We start from the raw sequence: 24,037 nt of genomic DNA, 5'->3' as shown, positions 1-24,037 counted from the left end.
AACACCCAGGACACCGGTACCAGCCTCAGTGACCCTTTTTATTCCTTTTTTTTAGGGGGGCCTGGTGAGGGGCTCTTAGGCAGCTCTCTGCACTTAGCCCCGCCCCCTCACGCTCTGACACCTTCGGGTAAAGTCCGCGCTATAAAAAAACGCACAAATAAATAAATAAATAAACAGACTGTGGTCTCAGTGTGTGAGCTGTCAGGCCTGTCCCAGGAACAAACAACCGTCCCCGCCTGCCCAGGGCAGCACTCACCGCCTCGGCTCCTTCTGGAACCTTCCTCTTGGCCCCTGGACGCTTCTGTCCCATAGATCCGGGGTGAAGGCAGATCCAGGAGCGCCTAGAAACCATGAATGCACCGAGGGGAGGAGGCGCTGGATCCCTGCGCCGCACTGCGCATGCTCAGACCATGAGATACTGACCCCCGACTCTTCTACCAGTGACGTCTGCTGTGCCCCGCGCATGCGCAGGCACGAGACACTAATCGCCCACTTCCCACAATTGAACAGTCAAACATAACTCACCGGGGCAGACGTGAGACTCCATATTCTTCAAACAAAATACTTTATTTGACCTTTATCATACTAAAAATTGCCTCCCTTTCAACACAATTAATCATGAAAGAAAAGCGCTACTATTTCTCTTTTAAATCCCCTCTTTTCTGGTCCTGAATTGGCAAGCATGCAGTGCACATGCGCAGAACACCAGACACTATCCTAGCATTGCGCATGCTCAGAGCACTCAACATACAGTACACATGCGCAAAGCACCAGACACAGCCTACTTTTAATACGCATGCTCAGAGCTTTAGGTATCCCACACATGCGCACGCGCATTGCTTGACATGAATCTCGGGGCAGGGGATGCTGCTGTCAGGCAGTCGCCTTTCCTGCCTTATCAGTCTAAACCTTTTCCTATTTCACGTCCCTCAGGGCTCTTCACTGACACTGATGCTTTTTAATGATGTGTATCTGCACCCCTAAAATCAATTTGTAGATCCCAGGGAATCATATTCATATATATATATCAGGGCCCCTGGAATGATGTGTCTGTTCACATAATTGTAAATTTGCACATAAATCATCACATGCAGCATAATCTGCAGATTGTAACAAAAATGTTTTTGTTTCTAACTCAAAAGTTTCAAAAGTTACAAAAAATGCAGTGACACGTGTTTCCGCGCAGTGTAAGGCCCTTAGCAAAGCTGGACTGGTCACCTTTCCAATGCTTATCGCTAAACTTGGGTATTAAACTGGTACTAATGAGGTGCAACCAATGCCCAGACAGTGTTACCAAGTTTAACAAGCATTTGCAATGCAATAGGTCTCGCGTTTGTGAGATTTTGAGCCTTTAATTTATGTGTTTTGAAAACCTGCAAGCAACGACTAAAAGTACAAAGTGCACATAAATAATAACTATTGTCTTTCACAATGGCAATATGATAAAGTTTCAAAAAAATGCGAGATGTATTGCATTGCAAATGCTTTTTAAGTTAGGCTATAACTGTTAAATTAAAAAATAAGGTCACTTTTATAAACGGCTCACTTTCAAGTATAAACAAGCACTGGTCACAATTTAAGCCGTGTAATTACATTTCACACAATATGAAGCAGCAAATGACAAAGTAAATTATGAATGGCCTGGCATACGTTTGCCTATAGAACAATCGCATATATTTGCATATGTATTTTTGAGTTTTATAGAGCGCGAACTTGACCCGTTAGGGTATCAGATGGCTTTACAGGAATCAAGCAGTAGTATACAAAGGACTTGGAGGGAGGGGGGGGGGGGTACTGACTGGATACAAAGGGATAAAAGGGACAGAATACAATTTACATTTACATTTAACAAGAAATGAAGGCCCTTGTAGGGATGCCCGGAGGTGCAGGGAGGATAGTGTCTGTCTACTCCAGGGGATGCAATAGAAAGGAAATAGAGCAAGGTCTCTGTGAAATAGATGCAAATTAGGTGAGGAATTTGCCCATTAGGAATGTTTTTGCATCCTTTTTGAAGCAAGCCAGAGAAGGATTCTTCTGATGGCAGGAGGGAGTGAGTTCCATATTCTTGGTGAAAGCCTGATTGTAAGTTTTCTTTTTCCGAAAACGTGAAGGTTGGAGCAAGAGCTCTCTGGAGGACCGCGAGTTTCTGGTTCCTCCGGATATCACGAGTTTCTTGGCAAGATATGCAGGGGAGTTTGAGTATAGTGCCTTGTGCGCGATACAGGCCATTTTGAGTTGGATACTGACCTGAGAGGAAGCCAGTTCAGAGCTTTCAGATGTGGTTAAATGTGGTCGAACTTCCTTGAACCTGTTAGTAGCCTGGTGGCCGCGTTGAGGCAGGGTTTTAAAGGTGCCAAGGAGATCTTGGGTAAACCCGAGAGGGTAGAGTAGCCGTACTCCAGTCTAGAGATGACTAGTGCCTGGATATGTATACGCCAATATTTCAGTTCTGTTCAGAGGCTGGAGCAGACTTTGGTGACAAGGGGAAGGCAACAGAGGACCAGGGCTCAAATCCATGGGACTGAATGTGCAGCAGAAGGTGGGGGCTATGAACAGAAGTAGGAGTGGAGAGCTGGAGTAGCTGAAGCTAGCAGGGAGAGGCCAGGATGTTCGAATGAGACCCCGAGGGGTGAAACGCCTCACCTTTTGGAAATTCTGAAGGTCTGTTTAGCTGGATAGATTCTGCCATGCTGCTGGGCAATCCGTCCCCTATCATCATTGGGGCAGCGCTTAGAACTCAGGCTAAGCACTTGAACCCCGGAGCTGGCCTGAGCACTAGGGGCTGTAGAGGCTGACGTGGATTCTATATCCCACACAAAGGCCCCTTCCTGCTCTGTTTATAATACTGCTTGGACCCTCGCACTCTTCCTGTGACAGTGTAAGGGGAAGGGAGCTCCGGCCTGAAGCAGGCATCCAGAGATCCTACCAACCCCAGACCACCATAGAGGCAGGGCAGACAAAGACAGCGGATCTTCAGGAACCGTACCAGCCTCACAGGCCTAAGATCAAAGAATGTCGTTGCCCAATACAGGCTCAACAGGACAACCATCCTCCGCATTCTGACCATCATTGCCCACAGGCTGACGGTACCAACACAGCGGACAACCAATACTATTTCCAAAGATTGTGGATATGCCCTATGACCTGCACATCCATTAACAGTAATATTTAATTGTTTTCAGCTATGTCCTTGAAATAACAATATTTGAGGGTGTTCTCATAGTGTCACAATACCCACCCACCAGGGTATGCTTCCACTAGGACTGAAAACAGCCTAGAACAATATTTGACCAAAATACACCAAAGCACACCAAGTGGTTGTAACTATTATCCAAAATTTCCACAATGTGTGGTTCAACCCGTCATAAATAAATGTCATTTTGTAGAAATCCACAAAGAATCTTGAATCAGGTCCTTTTACTTGTTTTATTTCATTTCCTTGTACATGGAAAACACCAGCAGCCGACGTACGTTTCGCCACCCTGGGCTTTCTCAAGACTCAGATTTAAAAACTGAGTTCATTTCCGTATTTTCAATCGCATAATCGTAAATAAATACTCTCAGTCATAATCATTCCGAAAGGAATTTGTTTGGTGCAATTTCAATCCGACTCTCAGTTGTATCAACTTCTCTTTAAAATACGTGCATCTCCACTCAGAGATATGCTAAACGATGTTGCTCTATTCTAGACTCAGGACCTTGAAATGTCCTCTCTTCGTCTCTCGGTTATCTAAGCTCCTCATAAATGGCAACATCTCACCACAGACAAAGCTGCTGGCTGTGCTGCACCTGTGGCCTCTGGGACCTGCCAACCAACAACTGCGAGAGGCGGAGGAGTCTTACAGCCAGCCCTATCCAAGTACCTCACACCTGTCTTGGATGCAATTATCAGCTTGGTACCCCAGTACCTATACTTGTTATGTTATGTTATCCACCATTTGTAACGCGCACGGATACTCAGAAGTGTATTTATTTTATTTATTTATTTATGCAGTTTTATATAGCGCGGACTTTACCCGAAGGCGTCAGAGCGCTTCACAATAGGAACAGAAATGATACAAACTGAGAACATTACACGAACAACAGATTGCAGAAGCATACGTTACATTACATACGGTAAAGTGATAATTGTGAGCAAACAAGAATACATGAGGTAGTAAAAATTGTGAGAAACCAAAAATACATGAGGTAGTAAAGGTAATAGTGACACTTGTGAGCAAACAAAATACATGAGGTAGTAAAAATGTGAGCTACCAAAAATACATGAGGTAGTAAAAAGTGCACAGGAGGAAAAAGTGACAAGTGTGCAGGCTACAAGAGAAAATAGAGTATAATTTGCGGTACAATACTGCAATATATGTTAGACACTCAAGCACAAGAACAAACGATTACGTAGGCAAAAGTGGCACTTGTGCAAGTATCAAAGGTAAAAAACATGTGAGAGGAAGCAAACCGTGTGTTACAGGGGCAAAGTGGTGAGTGCAAGTTGCAAGAGGGTACCAGACACAAGTACATGGATAATACTGCAATAAAAGGCAAACACTCTAACCACAAGAACACACTGGTAAGGCACTTCCATGGACTTGAGAAGTAGAAATTTTCAGTAGTGGGACGTCTTCCTTCAGGTAAAAGAGAGGACGTGAGTTACTTTTGGAGGTGTCTCTGGAGGAGGAGAACTTTGAGGTCCCTTTTAAAGGCCTGGGAGGAGGCGGTGGTCCGGAGCTGAGGCGGGAATGAGTTCCAGATTCTCACTGCGTTGCCTGAAAAGGATTGGGCCATCGTTCTTTCCTTCTTGAAAGTGGGAGGTTCAAGCAGTAGATTCTCCGCATTGCGTGAGGGTCTAGAGCCTCCAGAGAGCTTCAGTTTATTCGCCAGGTAGCGAGGAGAGGAGGAGTGCAAGGCTTTGTGGGTGATACAAGCGGTCTTGTAGATAGCTCTAGCCTCAAAGGGAAGCCAGTGGAGGGTAGATAGCATCAGTGTGATGTGATCGCTTCTTTTGGCCCCATAAATGAAACGAGCTGCTGAGTGGAAAACAGACTTAAGTGGGGACAAGTGGGATTTGGGGAGGCCAGTAAGAAGAGAATTGCAGTAGTTGAGTCTGGAGAGGACCAGTGCTTGCACCAGGGTTATAAGGTCCCGCTCCGGGAAGAAGCGACGGATTCCCCAAAGAAGGCGCAGTTGGTATCGAGCTGATTTTGCAATGGAATTGATGTGGGGAATTAGATTGAGTTTTTTGTCTAGTATGACACCAAGGGATTTGGCGCTGTCGACAATGATGGGTTTATTGTTTAGTAGATTCATCTGATCCATCCATGATTGAACCGGGGGAGGAGAGAGTGAGGAGGAGAAGAGGAGGAATTCAGTTTTGGAGGGATTCAGAATCAGTTGATGAGTTGACATCCAGTTTTGAATGGAGTCGAGAGTGGAGCTTAGGATGGAGAGATCGTGAGTAGAGGCAATCTTGAGTGTCGTCAGCATAGAGATGCTAGTGAATCCCGGATTTACTTAGGAGATTTCCCAGTGGTTCTAAATAGGAATTGAACAGTGTGGGAGCTAGTATCGCCTTAGGGAACACCTTGACCTACCGCCACAGGAGGTGAAAGACTGTTCGCTATTTTGATCATTTGGGATCTGCCAGAAAGGAAGGATGCAAACTATTTAGGCACAGTGCCCTCCATGCCCATTCTCTGTTGAAGAATATTGAGGAGGGTGTTGTGATTGACAGTGTCAAAGGCTGCGGAAAGGTCAAGGAGAATTAGAAGACAGGACCCCCCTGAATCGAGTATCCTTAACGCGTCATCAACCACTTGCAGTTGGGCTGTTTCAGTGCTGCAGTTTTGGATGAAGCCGGACTGACAGTTGTCAAGAAGATCATTGTCCTTGATATGACAGGAGAGTTGTTTTGCTACACATCTTTCTGTGATCTTCGCCAGAAAGGGAAGGTTAGTGATGGGGCGGAAGTTGTTGAGGTCATTCGCATCAGCAGTGGGTTTTTTAAGCAGAGGCGTGACCTGCCCAGTTTTGAAGGAGGCAGGAAGGGAGCCTTGCCAGAGTGAGAGGTTGATCAGAGTGGTCCAATAGGAGAGGGAATGGGTATAGAAGTCAATGGCACTGGGGATAGGGTCAAGAGAATGGTTGGATGGCTTCATTTCTCGTATGCACTTGAGAAGGGCATCTTCAGATATGGGGTCAAAGCTCTGCCAAATGGCTAAGGATTTGCGCTCCTCTGGAGGGGTAGGATGAGCGACCTGATCCACAAGTGATTTCACTTTTTCATCGAAGAAAATAGCAAAATCCGCTGCTCTCTTTGTAGAATCCTCCACCTTGGAGGTTGGGGGAGAGCAGTTAGGCATTTTGATGAGATCAAATAGTTTTTTGGGTCTATTTTTGGCGGAGTCAAGGAGGGTTTTGAAGTGTGTCGCTTTCCTAAGGAAGATGTGCTTGTGGTACTTGGATCTTGCTGAGCGAAGCTTGGCCAAATTGTCGGAGGAGGGCACTTGCCTCCATTGTTTCTCCAGGGATCTTAGCTGCTTCCTTTCCTCATAAAGGGATTTGCTGAACCAAGGTGCTGAGGGAGTGGGCCTTAACCTTTTGCTTTTGAGTGGAGCGACTTTATTAATTTCAGCTGCAAGAACTATGAGGCTTTGGGAGGTGAGTTCGTCAACATCTAGGCTCGGGTCGAGCCTTGGAAGAGATAACAAAACTGATTCACAGAGGGGACCGACATCAATATTTTTGGCATTCCGGAACCATGAGATGGCCCTCTTGGGTTGGCCAAGAGTTATAGAGTGTGCAAGTTGAAGAGAGAATGGGATGAGGAGGTGGTCAGACCAATCTACATGAATTGGGGTAGTGGTAGAAAGCATGCCTGCTTTAGAAATAACAAGGTCCAGGATTGCGCCCTTAGAATGTGTTGATTCAGTGCAGTGTTGGATAAGATCGTTTGTAGAGAGGAAAGTGGCCAGTGAGTTCGCAGAGGAGTCTTGCGGTACTCCCCAGTGGAGATTGAAGTCACCCACGAAGGTGTGATTGTCACTTCTCGAGTATTGGTCGCTGATGAAGTCGGTGAGTTCATCCATAAATGAAGGGCCACTACGAGGCGGGCGGTAAATGACATGGAATCTGAGGGGTGAACGGTGTTGCAATTGAAGCTCAAGAGAAAGGCATTCAAAGGTTTTGGAGGAGCTGTTAGGAGAGGCCTTGAGTTGGAGGGTGTTTCTAAAGATGACTGCAACACCTCCCCCCGTGTTGTCAGTTCTGTCATTCCTAAATAAAGAGTAGCCTGTGGGTAATAGGAGATCAAATATAGAGTGAGATGTATCTTTGAACCAGGTCTCTGTGAGGAAGAGCATGTCAATATTATGAAGGGTGATGGTGTCGGAGATTTCAAGTTTGTGTTTTACTGCAGATCTGCAGTTGTGAAGCATGCAGCGCAGCTCTGTCAAGACTGTTTTGGTGACGGGGGCACTAGGGCTCTGAAGGGTGATCGGGATATTGTACTTATGAGGGGGTGCTCGGGGGGGTTTAGGTGGATGCTTTGTTCTGACAGAGGTGATGATCGGAATGGTGTAGATAGTAGGGTTGCTAGGGGATGCCGGTTGAGGAGGGGTGGCGTTCAAGGGCTTGAGTGAGTTAACAGAGTTTTCCGACGATAGGTTAAGCTTGGCTGTACTGGGGTGAGGGGGCAAGGTGCATCTCGTGGGAAGTTGGGAAGGAGTAGCGGTGCAAGAAGGGGTGACCATCTTAGAGCATAAAAGTGAAATGGCAGCTGTAAGCTGGGAGATGGAGGTGATAGGAGAGCCTCGCGTGTTTTCCAGTGAGAATGAGGCAGAGCACGGAAGGTTGTGTTGGGAAAGGTTGGGTGGCTCTATTGAAACAAGGGGGGGGGGGGGTGGAGTGGGTGGTGGCAGACAGGGAGAGGTGGCAGGAAAGGAGGTAATTTGGGGTGTGGGGTTCATAAGTGGGGAAGGGTGGTGGGTGAGAGCGGAGTTAGTGAAACGGAGGTTAAGGGAGAGTTGTCTATGTTGGTGTTGCAAGAGGGAGAGGAATTAAGGACAAATTTAGGGGGAGAGGGGTGCGGAACACGGCGGTTGGGTAGAATGAGAGGGGAGGCCTGTGTGGAGTCATGAGAATATAGGATGTTTGGGAGGAAAAGAGGTGCGGTGGTTGTGGAGGACCTGTCAGCTAGGAGAGGTGGCTGTGAGGGAACGGGCATCTGGCAGACTGAGGGGGGTTGGGAGAAAGGGAAGTTGAAGAGAGGAAGTGGTTCTGCTGGGCCCGAGGGAGGGAAGTGGAAGGGGTTACTGGGCGGGGAAGGGGAGTAGTGCAGCATTACTGGCGGAGTAGGAGGGAGGAGAGAGATGCGGTGGGATTGAGGAGAGGACGGGGTGAATAACGAGGGGAGGAGGGGGTAGGGGGGAGGGATGGAAGGGGTGAGGGGAGCATAAGGAAAGTACACTTGGGGAGAGGGACGGAGGAGAGGTGGGCTAAAAAGGGGGGTGATGGGAAGGAAAATGGGGGAGGAGAAGAGATTGGAGAAATGGGATGGTGCAGATGGGACGAGGAGCGTATTGGCTTGTGGTAAGGTTGAAGTGATGTGTGAAGGGATATACTGTGAGGGGGGAGGAATAGGAGGGGAGGTCACAAAGGAGGGGGAGGGAAGGGGGCCGACCTGTGTTTCTCGAGGGAGCAGCCAATTGGAGTGAGGTGGGGTCTGCGGAGGAGAAAGGGAGTAATGGGTGGAGCTGGAAGGAGAGTCATGGGGAAATCCGGTTGCGGAGGAGGGGAGTAGGGAGGGGAAGAGGCAGTCAAAGAGCGAGAGGCAGTTGTCTTTGCCTTGGATCAGGACAGTACCGTTGTTATAGAGTGAGATAGTGAGGTTACCTTTGAAGCAAGCAGAGGGGGAAATTTTTAGTTTTTTCCCATGGGGGATAGAGGAGGAGGAGGTGACGTTGAGGGAATAGTAAAAACTGTTGGACCAGGAGGGGATGTCGTGAGTGAAGAAAATGAAATCATTTTTTAGCCTCCCAAAACGACTATTGTAAAATTGATCAACAAAAAGGGAATCTGGGAAACGTTCAATAGTGTTATGTTTCCATCGTTTAGTTGCAGCTTTAGACAGGCTGGGAGGATAAATGATTTTGTAGCAATTAGTTCCAGCCTTAACTCGGGGGGTGACCATGATGGTAAAAAGTGGCGAAGGAGTGTGGGGGGGATAAGAGGAAGGTGTTACTGGGAAAGCGGTGGAGAAGAGAAATAGAAGGGCATAAAGGGGGCACATAGTCCGGACGTTAAGGTGAGGATATCAGAGCTAATGTGCCGTTTGGGACTAGCAAAGCCTAGGTGTGCACACCAGCCTCAACATCTTAAGACTATCAGTAGAGGTGCTCAGGGCAGGGTGCGGAGAACATACTATATGCAAAGCGATTTCTAACACCAACAAATATCTACTGGCCATTTCGGATGGGGACTCACATGCCCTAAAACCATAGTGTCAATGGTGCTGTCTCTGTAGTAGGTTTCCATCTTAATCAGATCTGACCCCAAGGAGAAGTAACTAAAATTGGGTGCAGAAGGGCTAATAGCCACACAGCTGAAAAGGGTCAAAAACAGTGCAACTGTAAGCAGCTCTGCTAGCTGCACATCTGTTAACGGCCTAAACGACGCAGCTGGCACTACTTGCTACGCAGCTGAAAAAGCTGAAAAGGCCTAAACGGTGCAGCTGGCACTACTTGCTGCGCAGCTGAAGAAGCTGAAAAGGCCTAAACGGTGCAGCTGGCACTACTTGCTGCGCAGCTGTAAAAGGCCTCAACGGTGCAGCTGGCACTACTTGCTGCGCAGCTGTAGAAGGCAAAGAAGGTGCATCTGGCACTGGAATGAAATCTGTTTCCAACAGCCATTTGGCTAAGCTTTTCCATGACAGTAGATTGGCAGCGAGGATTTTATCACTCAAGCCCTGTGCCCAACAATTTCACCAGGACTTCATTGCCGATCCGACGCTCAAAAAACAAAGCTCACCTCGGCTTCGGTCTTACTTGGCGGCCATGACGGGGTCAGGTATAGAAAGTAGATTGAGAGCAACAGCTGGGTCTGGTCTCTGTTTCAACCTCTGCGCTCAGCCGCCCAGTACAATCACACCAAATCAGCTGGTTACGCGCTTACCCAAGGCACTCGGTTATTTTTACTTGCTGTTGAACCGACGGACATCTCTCATCCTCAGATTGCACCCGCCATCTTAGGATCAAAGCGCCGGTACCTCAGATTCCACGCGTGTCAATCTGGCAAAGGTTGTTGATCTTTAAATTACTTTTCCCCGCGTTTCTGCTACTTTCTGCAAGTTTTGGGGCAGGGTGAACGCTTTGTAGCGCTCCCGTGCGCTCCGAACGGGAGAGATGGACGGCCCCTACCAAAGCTCACGCATCTCACGTGAGCAGCCGTGAAGCGCTGGTGTGGTTCTGTAACGTGCACCTATTTCCCAAATGCACTAATGCGCTGTGCGCCCCGGGTCTCTCCCAACTGAGCAAGCCGCTCCGCAGCACACTACTTGGGCCCCGGGCAATATAGGGGCTCCGCCGTCCTCACTGGGGATCTCGTGGGGCCTACTGCTTAAAAGTTTACTCGGCGCCAAATGGCGTCCGTCGTGTCCCGGGCGCCGTCGTCTTAGGGTCAGGCAGCTGGGGCTAAGCAGATGGTGTTGGACGGCCCCCGCCCACCTGCGTGCACCGTCTCCTCACCGGGATCATGATCGGGAGCTGCAGGCTATCTTCCGGTCGCATCAGCAGGGTTCCAGCGTCCCCGGTGCAGTCGCCAGCCTCGGTGGGTTTTCCTAGCGCCTGACGCCAGTCTCGCCAGTCACGGACGCCATCTTGCCGCCTGTGGGCACCAGGAGCATGGAGAGAGGTAAGAACTCCGTGTACCGACGCGGAGCCAGGGCGTAGCTAGAGCCGGGGCTACCCTTCAGAGTGCCGCCCCTTAGGGGATGGTGGGGGGGGGGGAGGGAGGCTGCTGGGGAAAAAGGACGGTGAGCACTTGAAAGATGTCAGAGTCTCCGAGGAGAGACAAGTAGTATTGCTGCTAACAGTTACCTCGATCATGAAAGTTACATTTAGTAATTTATAAAGTTTTATATAGCGGGAAATCAGAGCGCTTTACAATTTGAGGCAAAGGTAACAAATCAGAACATTAGTCTAACATGGGGAATCTAATGGGCATTGAGATGTTTACTCCTCTCAAAATCGGAATGGTTCTTTGTTAGAAATGGGGGTTTCTAGTTAGCAATGGCTGGCCACTGTCCAAGTGGGGACCCTTCTTCCTAAGTCAGAGTAAGGGGGCTACACCCTTTGATAACCCCTGCTCAACCCTGTGGTAACGTAGCACGAGCAGCTAGGCTTATCTCAGAGGTAGTGTGTAAAGCATTTATGATCATACACAGTAACACAGTGAAGGACACTACAAAGGGACACCACACAAGTAGTTATAAAAAAAATACATATCTTTATGCATAGACTTAACACAAGACCAATAACCATAAAATGCAACAATACTGTAAACTAGGGATGCTCTTGAGAGGATGGAAAAATAGTTCAAAGTGTGCAAAAATGCACATACATGACACGGTCAAAGGTTAGACAGTTGAATACACCGGTGACTGGCAGTACAAAAGAGAACACACAAGACTGCATGATCTACCTGGGGACTCAGAAAAAACACATGTGACATCCATCAGAGAGCTGTGTGAACAATTACCCCTCAGCACAAAGCAAACATGCACATACATGACACTGTTCAGGGATCCATCATCTACAGTTGACCATTAAATGACCATATATCATAGTCCCCCCATTAAAGAAGTGTGGATCTACACAAACGTGATGTGCTCTGGGGACCCAAAACCAACTTAACAGTGTCGAAGCCTGTGTTTCTTTACCTTTCAAAAACAGCAAATTAATTATTATCACAGGGACTGACTCACTGTGGGCCCTTAGAACTAAACACAGCACAAACGGGTCAGTCAGTTCCACCTTGCCAACACAGACTGGATAAACAGCCCACTCTGGTGGGCCAAAGGCAACAACCAGGGGTCGCACCCTGTCATTACTTCTAAGCAGCAGCAACCAACTCCCTGGGAATGAAAAGTTGTGTGCTCTTGGGACACAAAACCATCTTGTAATAGTGCATCTCTCCTTCAGAGCAGCCTCAGCACAAAGAACACATAAGGTTAATATGACTTTATCCTTCGGTCTTGTAATAATATAAAAATTATTGGTTTAGTTTGCAGCCCCTCTTAATACACATCAAAATTACAACAAAAATTCAAAATGATGTATGGGAAAGTAAATGAAAACACCATGTTGAATTTTCAAATAAAACTTAAATCCAAAGTTTCTAAACTGCTATTTTTCTTGCTTTTCTATTAGCAAAATCATCGATGACATCATCAAAGTCTAGTTCATCACTCAGTTGCTGTTCTATAGACAGTATGGCAAGATTTCTTAAACGTAAGGCACTCATTGTAGATCTTAGGTAATTCTTAATCAATTTCAATTTAGAAAAACTCCTTTCACAACTAGCAACACTTAGAGCAATAGTAAGGAAAATTCGCAGTAGTATTACAATATTTGGAACGGAGTTCTCAAGACTGTATGTTAGTATAAACTGCAAAAGTTCAAGGGGACTGTCCTTCCATGTCACTGTTTCGTCTTGCGTAGCAGCAACAGAAATAAAACTCTGAAGTCTTTTTCTCTCAACCAGGAACTCTTCCTCGTTAATGTCATCATGATAATGATTTAGTTGACATTCGTATTTATCATCCAAAACATTTGATGGAGTAAGGATAGCATATTTTTCAGCAAGAACATGAAGTTGTTGAAATCTTGTGGTGATTTCTTGGATCACTCTGTCCAGTGAAGAAAACATTTCTCTCCTCAACTCAGTTTCGTATGACAATTCAGCACCTCGTGATTCTTCACCTGCCATTATTATCTTCTTTCTACACCAACGATCCATGACTATCCCAAGATCATCACAAATTTCTTTGGCGTAAGCTACTGATTTGTTAACTAATTCACACCTATTTTCAGTTAGAAATGATTTTAAAGCATTGAGCTTTATGTCACATTGTTGTATATTCAATGCTGTGGTTTGGAGGTAGACCTGAGTGTCGTTAATGTCTACAAGGACAGATTCCCACAGGCCAAGACAGCAGAGGAAGGAAAAAGGTTGTAAAGCAACAAGCAGCACACCAGCATCTGACCTGGTAACTCCATTTTCTTCTTCACCAGTTAAACGTTCTACAGCACTTAAGATTTTTGAGTAATTCTTTTTTACAACACTCATAGCATCTCCACGTGCACTCCACCGAGTTTCTATTACACGCTTGACACTCTGACCAGTGACTGAAGTCAGAATATCCCAGCGATGGGTCGAGGAAGAAAAAAAACGTGAACAAACGCTCCACAGTTCCAAAAAAGGTAACAGAACTCACAGCAACAGAAGCTGCATGTAAACCAGCCAAATTCAGCGAGTGATTTGTACATGCGACAAATTCTGCTTTTTCATTAATTTCTCTGATGCGTCTTTGAACGCCAGTATGTTGACCAGCCATCACAGCAGCATTATCATATGCCTGTCCTCTACAATTTTGAATATCAATTCCGTTGCTTTCTAAATTCTGCAAAATCATAGTTGAAATATTCTCTGCGTTTTTACCTTTAGTTTCAATGAAATCGACAAATGATTCCACAACCATCACTTTATTTCCATTGATCATAACGTAGCGTAAAACTTGGCTCATCTGATCCTTATGAGAAATATCAGGGGTGCTGTCGAACATCATAGAAAAATACTTTGCTTCTTTCACTTGCTCGATAACTTTGCTTCTTTCTTTTTCTCCCAAAATTTCTATGAACTCATTCTGAATAGTAGGCGACAAATATGATTTAGCATACTTTTTTCCCAGCTTAATTCTTACAGTATGCTCACATAGCACTGGATCGTATTTTGCCAACAAATGAACTAACTCTAGAAAATTTCCTCTATTTCCTGTTGATTCAGGTTCATCATCAGTCTTGCAATGAATTCCTTCTCGGTGACCCCGTAAAGCCAAATTTTGTTTAGCTAGGAATCTAATGATATCCATCAATCTTGAAAGTATCTCCCTCCACTTCTTTACTTTGTTTTCAACTTGTTCTTGTGCCTTTTTATCAATTGTAGCTCCACATCGGATTCTAATCTCCAACTCCTTCCATTGTGTGAAACATCGAACATGGGCAACACTAGATTCATGATTGAAAATTCTGGGATTCAGTTTCCACCACATGTTGAATCCATCTGCAGAATCAAAATTCGAATGACTTCTGTCAGCAAATAGTCTACCACAAAAGCAGTAAAGAGCTTTCTTTGAAGGAGAGTACACCAACCATGACCTCAACATTTTTTCAATATTTGGCAGAGTTTGATAAAACCACTCACGTGTACGTTTTCTGGTTCGTCCTTTGATCAAAGCACCCTCACGATTGACTTCACCAAAGTCAGAATCTAGATGTTGAACCACAGACGCCCCTTGTTGTACCAGCAAGATACGTGTTTCATCTTTAATCTTACATGGCCAAAGACGAACATCTTTTAAGTCAACTGCTGGAATTTGTTGTCCATCAGACCCCTTTTCACTTGTTGAAGTTGAAGGATCACATGACTTTGATGATGGATTGACTTCAAAATCAGAAACTGCTTCAGTAACAGTAGTAGTGCTAGTAGTTTCTACTTCCGTAACTGTAGTATTAGTAGTACTTTCTGTTTCACCAAAATCAGAATCTAGATGTTGAACCACAGACGACCCTTGTTGTACCAGCAAGATACGTGTGTCATCTTTAATCTTCTTACTTGGCCGAAGACCAACATCTTTTAAGTCAACAGCTGGAAATTGTTGTCCATCAGACCCCTTATCACTTGTTGAAGGATCACTTGTCTTTGATGATGGATTGACTTCAAAATCAGAAACTGCTTCAGTAACAGTAGTAGTACTAGTAGTTTCTGCTTCAGTAACAGTAGTTGTGGTAGTATTAGTACTTTCTGTTTCGTGACTGAGGTATTTCAGTAGTGAACCTTCATACTTTTTTAATTCTTCCTCTCTAGCCTTTTTCTTTTTTCTAAAGGGTGCAACGCTTTCTTTTATTCGCTTCATCTTTAAGCTTGAAAGAATAAGAAAAAGATATTCTTAATAAAAAGAATAACGGATAAATACATCCAATTTCAAAATGTTAGCTTGTAGTCTGCTCCATTTCAATTGCAATAAAATTAAGTGAGACAAGAAGGGCATGTGACTCCTACACCTTGTAACCCTCACTATCTTGTTATCTGACACAGTCTGTATGTTGAGTATCATACAGAGGGGGGGGCATCACATCACGTCCCAGCTGTCAGAGCTCGGCTCAGTTAAGGGGCCATTAGGCCTCCTTATGATCGAGTGGCCTGGAACATCACACTTAAATGTAAATACAACGGAGACAAAAAGCATACAGCTGGTTATCTCTTCACAGGTACTTAAGAGGCATGCTTTTGACTTTGTTAGGCCCCTTTATGTAAGTGCATGTACTGAAAGTATCTCAGATGTGTTGGTCTGTCCCAGTATTTACACACAATTTAAATAGTACTATTTTACTTTCTTTTATAACGCTACACATCCCAATGCAGAGTGTCAGAGTGATTTTTTTTGTAAAACCTTTATTTTGCAGTATAGTAAAAGGGAAAATAAAAAAAACAGGCGACATACCGCCACGAAACCCCACACAGGGGGCGCAAAGAAGGGGGAGGGACTCATCCAAAGGGGAAGGGCGATAGAGCTCCATAGTCCATCCATAATAGGGATTCTAGTCCAACATAGGCAGCGGCAGAGCGAGGCAACGCTCAAAGTCCGCACGTGGCACTGTAGCCCTCCCCAGGCACAGTTAGTCGCAGCGAGAGAAAAGGGGGAAAGGAGAACAGAGAACGAACACCCCAACTATCCCCCTCCCACAACCCTCCCCAACATCACCCTCCCCCCAGTGACGGCGACTAGCACTCATAGCACTCAACACAGGCATTCTTGAAATCAAATCTGGAAAAGATGGAGAGATCGCAATGTTGGCGGGCACACAGCTGAGGGCAAACCTCGGGATAGAAATCTCACAAGTGAGCCCCAATTGTACATGAAGTTCTTAAAGCGCCCCAGGAAGATGTCAGAAAGGCGTTCCATGCTTAACAGACGCCACAGTCGGGCATGCCACAAGGAAATGGCCGGGGCAGATGGGGATTTCCACGCTGCCGCTAGAGTCTTTTTGGCCGCACCCAAACACAGCCACATCACCCGCTTATCCGCCTTAGTCTGGTGTTCAAGTAGCGGGTCTCTAAGCCCCAGTAGGACAAAGTCCATGGAGTTCGGTATCGGGTAACCCAAGATGCCTCTAATGTGGGATAGAATCTCAGCCCAGTACGGCTGGATGGTAGGGCAGTCCCACCAAATATGTTTAAAGTCTCCCAACATCCCACAGCCCCGCCAACACCTATCCGAAGTAGCTGGGAATATGCGGCGCAACTTTGAGGGATATAGGTACCAATCAAAGATGACTTTCATATGCGCTTCTCTGAGATCAGCAGAGTGATTGTGCGCTGTCACGTCTCTCCATAGGGCCCGCCATTCGATAGCAGAGATGTCCCTCCCCAACGTGGCTTCCCAGTGATCTTGATATCGTGGGCGTGGTGACACGGCAGAGTCTAATAACAGTTTATACAGGAAGGAGATCGCGCCCCTCATGGTAGTAGTGTGAAGAAGGAAGGACTCAAATTTTGACAAGGGTCTGGTAGCCGCGTCCACCACTGCAGGTGATGTAGCCCAATGCAGGAGTTGGAGATGCCTAAAGCGCTCCGTCGGGAGGACACCATAGTCCCTCATACAGTTGTGGAAAGTGAGGGGTACGGCGCCATGGAACAAATGGGTGAGTGCTCTACAGCCACCCTCCCTCCATCCGTCAAACGGTCCCTCCTCCAGAGCCGGTGGAAAAGCCGGATTGAAATGAATTGGGGTGAAAGGGGACGGGAACGTGGTCCAGCGGTCGTCTCCGCTCACCGTGTCCCATACCTTCAGCACCGTGCTCGTGGGGGTGCTAATGTAGGCATTCCTGGGGTGGTCCGCTTTAGGTTTCCAGGCTAAGTCCCAAACGGAGCGGCCCGCCACGCTACGGTCCATGTGGAGCCAGTGTTTCTCCGACTGCTGTTGGGACCACTCTACAATGACCCTCAGTTGGGCAGCTTTGTAGTATAAATGCAGGTCCGGAAAGCCCACCCCCCCCTCCGAGCGTGGGCGCCTCAGGACGTGGAATGGGAGCCGTGCTCGGCCACCCTGCCAGACATACCGGAGCATCATGGTCTTTAATTGGCGGAAGTAGTCCAGCCCTATCGGAATAGGTAACGCCTGGAATAGATACAACAGTTTGGGAAGGAGCACCATTTTGAGGGCGTGCACCCTGCCTAGCCACGAGATGTATTTAGGCTTCCAGCGTTCCAGCTCAGCCCTCACGGAGGATAGCATCGGGGGGAAATTAGCGTGGAACAGGGCATTCACGGTAGAGGTCAGTCGTACGCCCAAATAGAGCAAGGACTCTGAAGCCCAGGCAAGTGGAGTGAGCAGCCCGGCCGCGTGTACCTCCCCCGTCGAGAGAGTCAGGTTGAGGATGTAGGATTTATCAAAATTCACCTTAAAGCCCGCCACTTCTTCGTAGGCCGAGAGCACTGAGTGGACATGTGGCAGCGACAGCGCCGGGTCCCTGATGGACAGCAGAACATCATCCGCAAAGAGCGAGATCTTGTGCTGTTCACCCGTAAAGGGAAGACCCAAAATCCCCTCATTACCCCGGACTGCTAATGCCAATGGCTCAATACTCAGAGCAAAGAGAAGGGGTGAGAGGGGACAACCCTGGCGCGTCCCTCGGGAATGGCGAAAAGCCGTGGATCTATGGCCATTGACCAAAACACGGGACGTGGGCCCACTGTAATTAGCCTCAACCATCTTCACGAACGCGGGTGAGAAGCCGAAAGCCACTAGAGTCCGATGTAGAAAGCCCCAGTCGACGCGGTCGAAAGCCTTCTCTGCGTCGAGCCCCACGAGTACCGCGGGTATGTGGAAGCGCTCCGCCTTCTCGATGAGGTGTATGACGCGGCGCAGGTTATCATGGGTCTGTCTGCCCTTGATAAATCCCGATTGATCAGGATGGATCAGGGCCGGCATCAAGTCCTGCAGCCTAGTCGCCAAGATAGAGGAATACAGTTTGGCGTCCAAATTGAGGAGTGCTATCGGGCGGTAGGATGAACAAAGGGTAGGTAGGATCCTTCCCCGATTTGGGAATAATGCTGATTAGCACCTCAGCCATAGAGTCTGTGGTTCTGCCCTCAATCGCCATTGCGTTGAAGAGGGAAACCAAGTAGTCGCATAGTTCAGAAGCAAATGTTTTGTAAAAGAGGGCCGTGTAGCCATCAGGGCCGGGGGCCTTGTGCAGCTTCAGGTTTTTGATGGCCTCCAAGATCTCCTCACGGGTGACGGGGGAGGATAGCAATTCGTTCCATTCTCTAGAAACCTTCGGGAGTGGCAGGCCCTCCAGGAATTTGGACTGTGCGCCGGGATCGAGAGTGTCACTCGAATAGAGTGCCGCGTAAAAGCGCCCGAAGATGGCTGCTTTGTCCGCGTCTCTATGCTGGACAGATCCTGCCTGATCGCGAATACCCCCGATATATTCCTTCTCGTGTTTGTCCCGCAGTTGTCGGGCCAAATGACGCCCGATCTTGTTGCCCTGGGAGTAGGAGGTACGCCTGAGTCGCAGAAGGGTGAATTCCGCCCTGTTATTGTAGTGGGCCCTCAGTTTCCCTCGGACCGCTGTTAGGGGGCGTAGGGTCACCCTGGATGGGTTCGCCTTGTGGGCCTGCTCCAAGGTAGCCAATTCCAATTCCAGAGCCTCCCTCTCCTCGCGCCGCAGTTTATTCAGGTTCGCGTTGAGAGCGAGGCACGTGCCCCGCAGGGAGGCCTTGCATGCGTCCCACGTGGTATATACCGACGTGTCCGAGGGTGGGTTAAGGAGGAAGAAATCACCAATTGCCTTACGCAGTGCCTTACACGACTTCTCGTCCCGGACCAGAGCCGCCGGAAAGTACCACTTACGCCAACCATCCCCCCCAGCGGCCCAGCGCAGTCCCAGAACAACGAGGCTGTGATCCGACAGTGAAAGTGGAAAAATATTCGCCAGTTGTACATCTCCCCGAAGAGCCTGGCTGAGTAGGATATAATCAATACGGGAGTATGTGTGGTGTACGTTGGAAAAGAAGGTGTAGTCTCTGGCCTGTGTGTGAAGAAAGCGCCAACCATCAAACAACCCTAGATCTCTCAACTGTTGCTTAGTTTTGTCCGAAAAGACGCCTGTGTCCACCCTGCGGCCCCCAGAGCTATCCTGCCCTCTGTCCCATACCATGTTGAAATCGCCTAGCATTATTAAGTGACCCTCCACAAAGTCCCCCATTCTGTCCAGCAAATCCTGCAGAAAGCCATTCTGACCCGTATTAGGGGCATACAAGACAGCAAAGGTACACAGGCGGTCTCGCAACAGACCTTTCACCAGAAGCCAACGGCCGTCTCTATCCGCACTCACACCCAGGGGCTGAAAGTGAAGGGAAGCCCGGAAGAGTAGGGCCACCCCTCTGTGCTTCGTGGCTGCAGAGGCCCTGTAGATAAGGGGGAACTGCCGATGACGAAGCCTCAGTTCATCTTTCCTAGCTAGATGGGTTTCCTGGAGGGCCACTATATCCAGATGGTGATCTATGATGTACTTCCAGAGCTTCTGCCTCTTCTGTGGGGAGTTAAGGCCCTTGACATTCCAAGTCCCTACGCTAACAGGCATAAGGGCTCACACAGATTCCATGCCATGCTCACCATCAAACAGTCACGAGGCCCGCCCCAGACTCGTACTTGCCCCACCAGCCAAGCCCAAAGAGAAAGAACAACCACGGGGTCTCCAGGGAAGAAACCCAGCCACAACCAATTCAGGAGGCCCTCCCGGCCACCCCGCGAGTCCCATGAGGCAGCCACATCTCCAAGGCACATAAGGGTCAACAAGGGTAGTTCCCAGAACCCCACGTAAAACACAAATGAAAGTAACGATAATGAACCTGTCATCTCATATTCTCCACACAGTGTCGCCGCCACCCCTCGAACACCCAACCCCGCCCCAAAACACCCCGCTATGTCACCCACAATCAGAGCGCCAACAAACCCCCCCAGCACCCCTCCAAGAACAAAGAACAACAAAATGCCACTCAAGGCACTGAACCTGAACCTCGCAGTCTTCAGTTCCAGCAGGTCACGGTTCAAAAGTCCCCCACTGGACTGTGGTAGGGGCAGGGGAGTCCACCTTGGGACCCCCAGGTCCGAAATCCGGGGTGTCTTCTCCAAAAGTACCTTAGTACCCCGAGGACCTCAGACCAAGAGCCCCCTCCGACGCCACTTCGCTGTTGTGGGGTCAAGCTGCTCCAGAGCTCAGCTGGGAGTCCGCCACAGTGGCGGAGGCTACCGATGCTACCGCTGCATCCCTCTCCTGTGCACTAGCCGCCGAATCTGGTCGCCGTCGCTCCGGTGATGGGCCCACCCTGTGCCATGAGGAAGAGCGCCGCCGCCTACGGAATGGCGAGCCACGTGCCTCCTGCGATGGTGTCGTCTCTTCGATGCCCAGCAGCTCCTTCGCCACCTGTAGGGAGTTGATCTGCCTCAATCTATTCTCCCACCGAAAGACGATCCGGAAGGGGTGACCCCATGAGTAGGACACCCCGCGCTCCCGGAGGAAGGCGGTCACAGGTCGGAAATCCCTCCGTTTCTGTAAGGTTGTCGCCGCTAGATCCTGGTACAGCTGGGGGTGGTGGCCCCTGAATTGTAATGAGGAGATGGTTCTAGCCTTCCTCAATATCCTCTCCTTCATCTGAAAGTCATGTACACAGACAAGGATGTCCGGCGGTGGGCCCCCATTTCTCCTGGGTAGCCCCACTCTGTGCACTCTGTCCATCAGGATTTCCCGCACTTCTTCATCCTCTAGGATCTGAAGGAACAAGGCCAGGACGTACCCACGCAGGTCCCCCGCTTCACCATCCCACGGTACCGCCTTAATACGTATGTTGTTCCTTCTGGAGCGGTTTTCCAAGTCCTCTGTGTGGGTTTGTAGGCTCAGATTCTGCTCCGTGAGACGTAGGATGTCCTGCTGGAGTTGGTGCACATCATTCGCCATGCTAAGGTCATGGTCCTCCAGCGTCGCCACCCTCTCGCCGATCCCATCGACATCCCTCCGCACCTCTCTGAGGTCCGAGGCCAGCTGTGTACGGAGTTCGGTAATATCCTCTTTGATGGTAGCGAAGAGTTCCTTCATGAAAGCCTTGGTCGCCGGAGCCTCATCATCCGACTGTTTAGAGGAACCACTGGCTCCCGGCGACGCAGGCTGCTGCGACGGTTTGGAGGCCCCCTCCTTCCCCTTATTCCCTCCTCTGCGCTGTGAGTTGGACATGGCCGTGAACTCCGTCACCCTCCTTCCACCAAACTCTAGGCAGACGCGGTCGGGAGGACCAGTCACCGGCAAGGGATTCACAGCGTCGGGCCTCCTGTCGGCGGCGTAGTTCACCTTGTCCCGGGTTCAAGCAGGCGTGCTCAGTCGGCAAGGCGGCCTCCCCCTCTCGGGGCGTTTGCTGCACTCCGGTGCCCGGGTTGGGCACCCACCTCCAGCGCTCACAGGACCATGCGGGCCGTTGCGGGAAGAGACCCCCTCCTGGTGGTCAGTGAATGCAGCTCGCCACCATCCGGCCTCCGCGTCTTCCAGCTGCGTCCCCTCCTCTACCTCAGGGTGCAAGGGGCAGCAGCACAGGGTCAGCGGTCAGCCGGGCGCAGGTCCGAGGGGAACGCGGTGAGCGTCTCCAGCCAGCAGCACAGCGAGGGCGAGCGCCAAACAGGGGTACATCAAGATGGCGGCGCCAGTCTGCACGGTGGGTCTCCCACCTCAGGCAGTTAATTGTCCCAGCCGCTGGTGCAGGTGGAATGCTCCTTCGGGCAGGACCAAGCAACGTAGAGGAAGCGCCCCTGTTTCGCAGGCGCCGCTCTCGATCCGCCCTCGGCTCAGGTCCCACTTAGCCGCGGTGCCCTGCGCGTCTCCGCCAGTACCTCGCGCCTCACCGCCGTTCCGGTGTACCTTCCGCTGTGCTCCGGTGGCGGGGGTAGCAAAGGCGCCCCGGCCTGTCCGCCTCCGTCGGGGTCAAGGCCGCTGTCTGTGAGCCCGCCTCGCTGGGTCCGCCGATGCGCTCCTCCCCGCAGCTCCCCGCAGGGACGTGCCTCGCTCCTCGTCTGACCCACGCCGGGGTCGTCAGCAGCAGCCGGGCCCGCCAGGGGCGAGACGTCGCTCAAGGAGAGGCCGGGTCCTCTAGTACGCGAGGACGCGGCGTCACAGGCCGCAACTTGGATCGACCCCCAGAGGCGCCGCAGGCTCCAAAACTCCTCCTCGGCGGCACCGGAGCACTCCGCCAGTCACCACAATTCGCAGAGCGCCGAGCAGCGCTCTCAGGACCCCGCTATACGCTGCTTTGTAGAAGCGGCGCCGGAGAGGTTCGAAAGTGCGTCCTACTCCGACGCCATCTTGGCCACGCCCCGTCAGAGTGATTTTAATAACACATACAGATTGAAAATAAATCATGCAAGCGTGTAAATCAGTGAACAAGATGTGTTGTTGCATGAGTCAGTGAGGGTTAAAAGTAGTAGCAGTCACATATCTTACATAGCTCACTGTGCTATATTAAAAGGCTTACTATTTATAAACTGCAAGTAACAAAAGGATCTGGCTGTGTTAAAAGCAGTAACTTTACCTAGCTACATTAAAACAAAATATGTCACCTGCATATTACAAGATGTGCTTTGCAGGCACATTAACCTTCTATACTACTTCGAGTCAGATCTGAGACTACACAAAACAGAAATTTCTCCAAGAAATACTTTAACCTCCAGGGTTATCGCACCAATTGTTATTACCTGATAGTTACTGGGCACCTCTGAAGCAGATGCCTTAACCCTATAAAAATATTAGGAAATGCAGACTTTGTAACCAATTAAGCATAAAAGTTCTACTAACACGCTTCTCCTTGTTGCCAATTTCTTTTTGGCAGGGTTTTTAAAAAAAAATTAAAATTAGTTGAGGCCCAGATGTTGCATTGGGATTGCGCCACTTTTTTAGCACAACCCCAAAGCAAAATCCAGTTTGTTAAATCTCATAATGGGCTTACATGCACTCATGATATACCTAATAAAAACAATGTGTGTGTAATTACACCTATTTGAGCAGTCAGCAACGAGACACTCGAAAAGGACTAAAACTGGTGCAAATGTCTGTGGCGGCGGACTCATGATTACAATAAAATATCAATAGAATAAAACACATACTTCCTATCAACACTTTTATGAAATATGTAAGTATGGGCGTGGTCTTCAAAGCTTTGTCGTGTGAAGGGATGCCCACCCCTCTTTCATAGCTGCCAAGGGTTCAGATTGCTAGGTGTGACCGTGTGACATGATTTTGATAATTTAGTTCGTAATTGTGCCTTCTTCGGCCCCACCTATGTGCAACCCCTATCAAAGTAGCTTAAAACGTTGTCCATAGACAGATACCGACTGCAGGGTGGGTCCATCCAGTGACATCCTTGACAATAATAGTGAGTCTGATGCAGTGCTTCTAATGGGAAAAAATAAGTGCAGGTACTCATAAAAATAAGCTAGAGGTATGGCAAGTGGGAGGAGTTAGGGGCCAGGCTAAGGGAACAATATTGGCTTCTGTACCAGTTGCTGAGCACATATCAAAAACATGAAATGCGTTTATGTACCTGTGAGTTCTAAAGCACTGCCACTGCCCTTTTCCCTATGACCAGGCTCATCATGTCTCTTGCTGGTTCCGTGCCTTTGCATCCAAATGTCCTCTCCACTTGCCTCTCATCTTTACCCAGCCGC

The 24,037-nt window shown here is 48.8% G+C and overlaps 1 protein-coding gene across 1 annotated transcript in view; it reads right to left on the bottom strand.

Annotated features, from left to right (window-relative positions):
• The window catches only part of LOC147736997 (uncharacterized), a 34,959-nt gene extending 34,564 nt beyond the window's left edge, over positions 1–395 (bottom strand). The window contains exon 1 of the mRNA XM_086956582.1: positions 257–395. The gene's annotated coding sequence lies outside the window, so the exon portion shown is untranslated. The remainder of the gene's footprint in view (positions 1–256) is intronic.
• Between the last annotated feature and the right edge of the window lie 23,642 nt (positions 396–24,037).

Source organism: Lissotriton vulgaris, chromosome 1_1 (genome assembly GCF_964263255.1).
Source record: "Lissotriton vulgaris chromosome 1_1, aLisVul1.2, whole genome shotgun sequence".
NCBI classification, from domain to species: domain Eukaryota; kingdom Metazoa; phylum Chordata; class Amphibia; order Caudata; family Salamandridae; genus Lissotriton; species Lissotriton vulgaris.
Note: the sequence above shows the minus strand (reverse complement) of the source record. Positions and strands in the feature narration are given on the sequence as shown.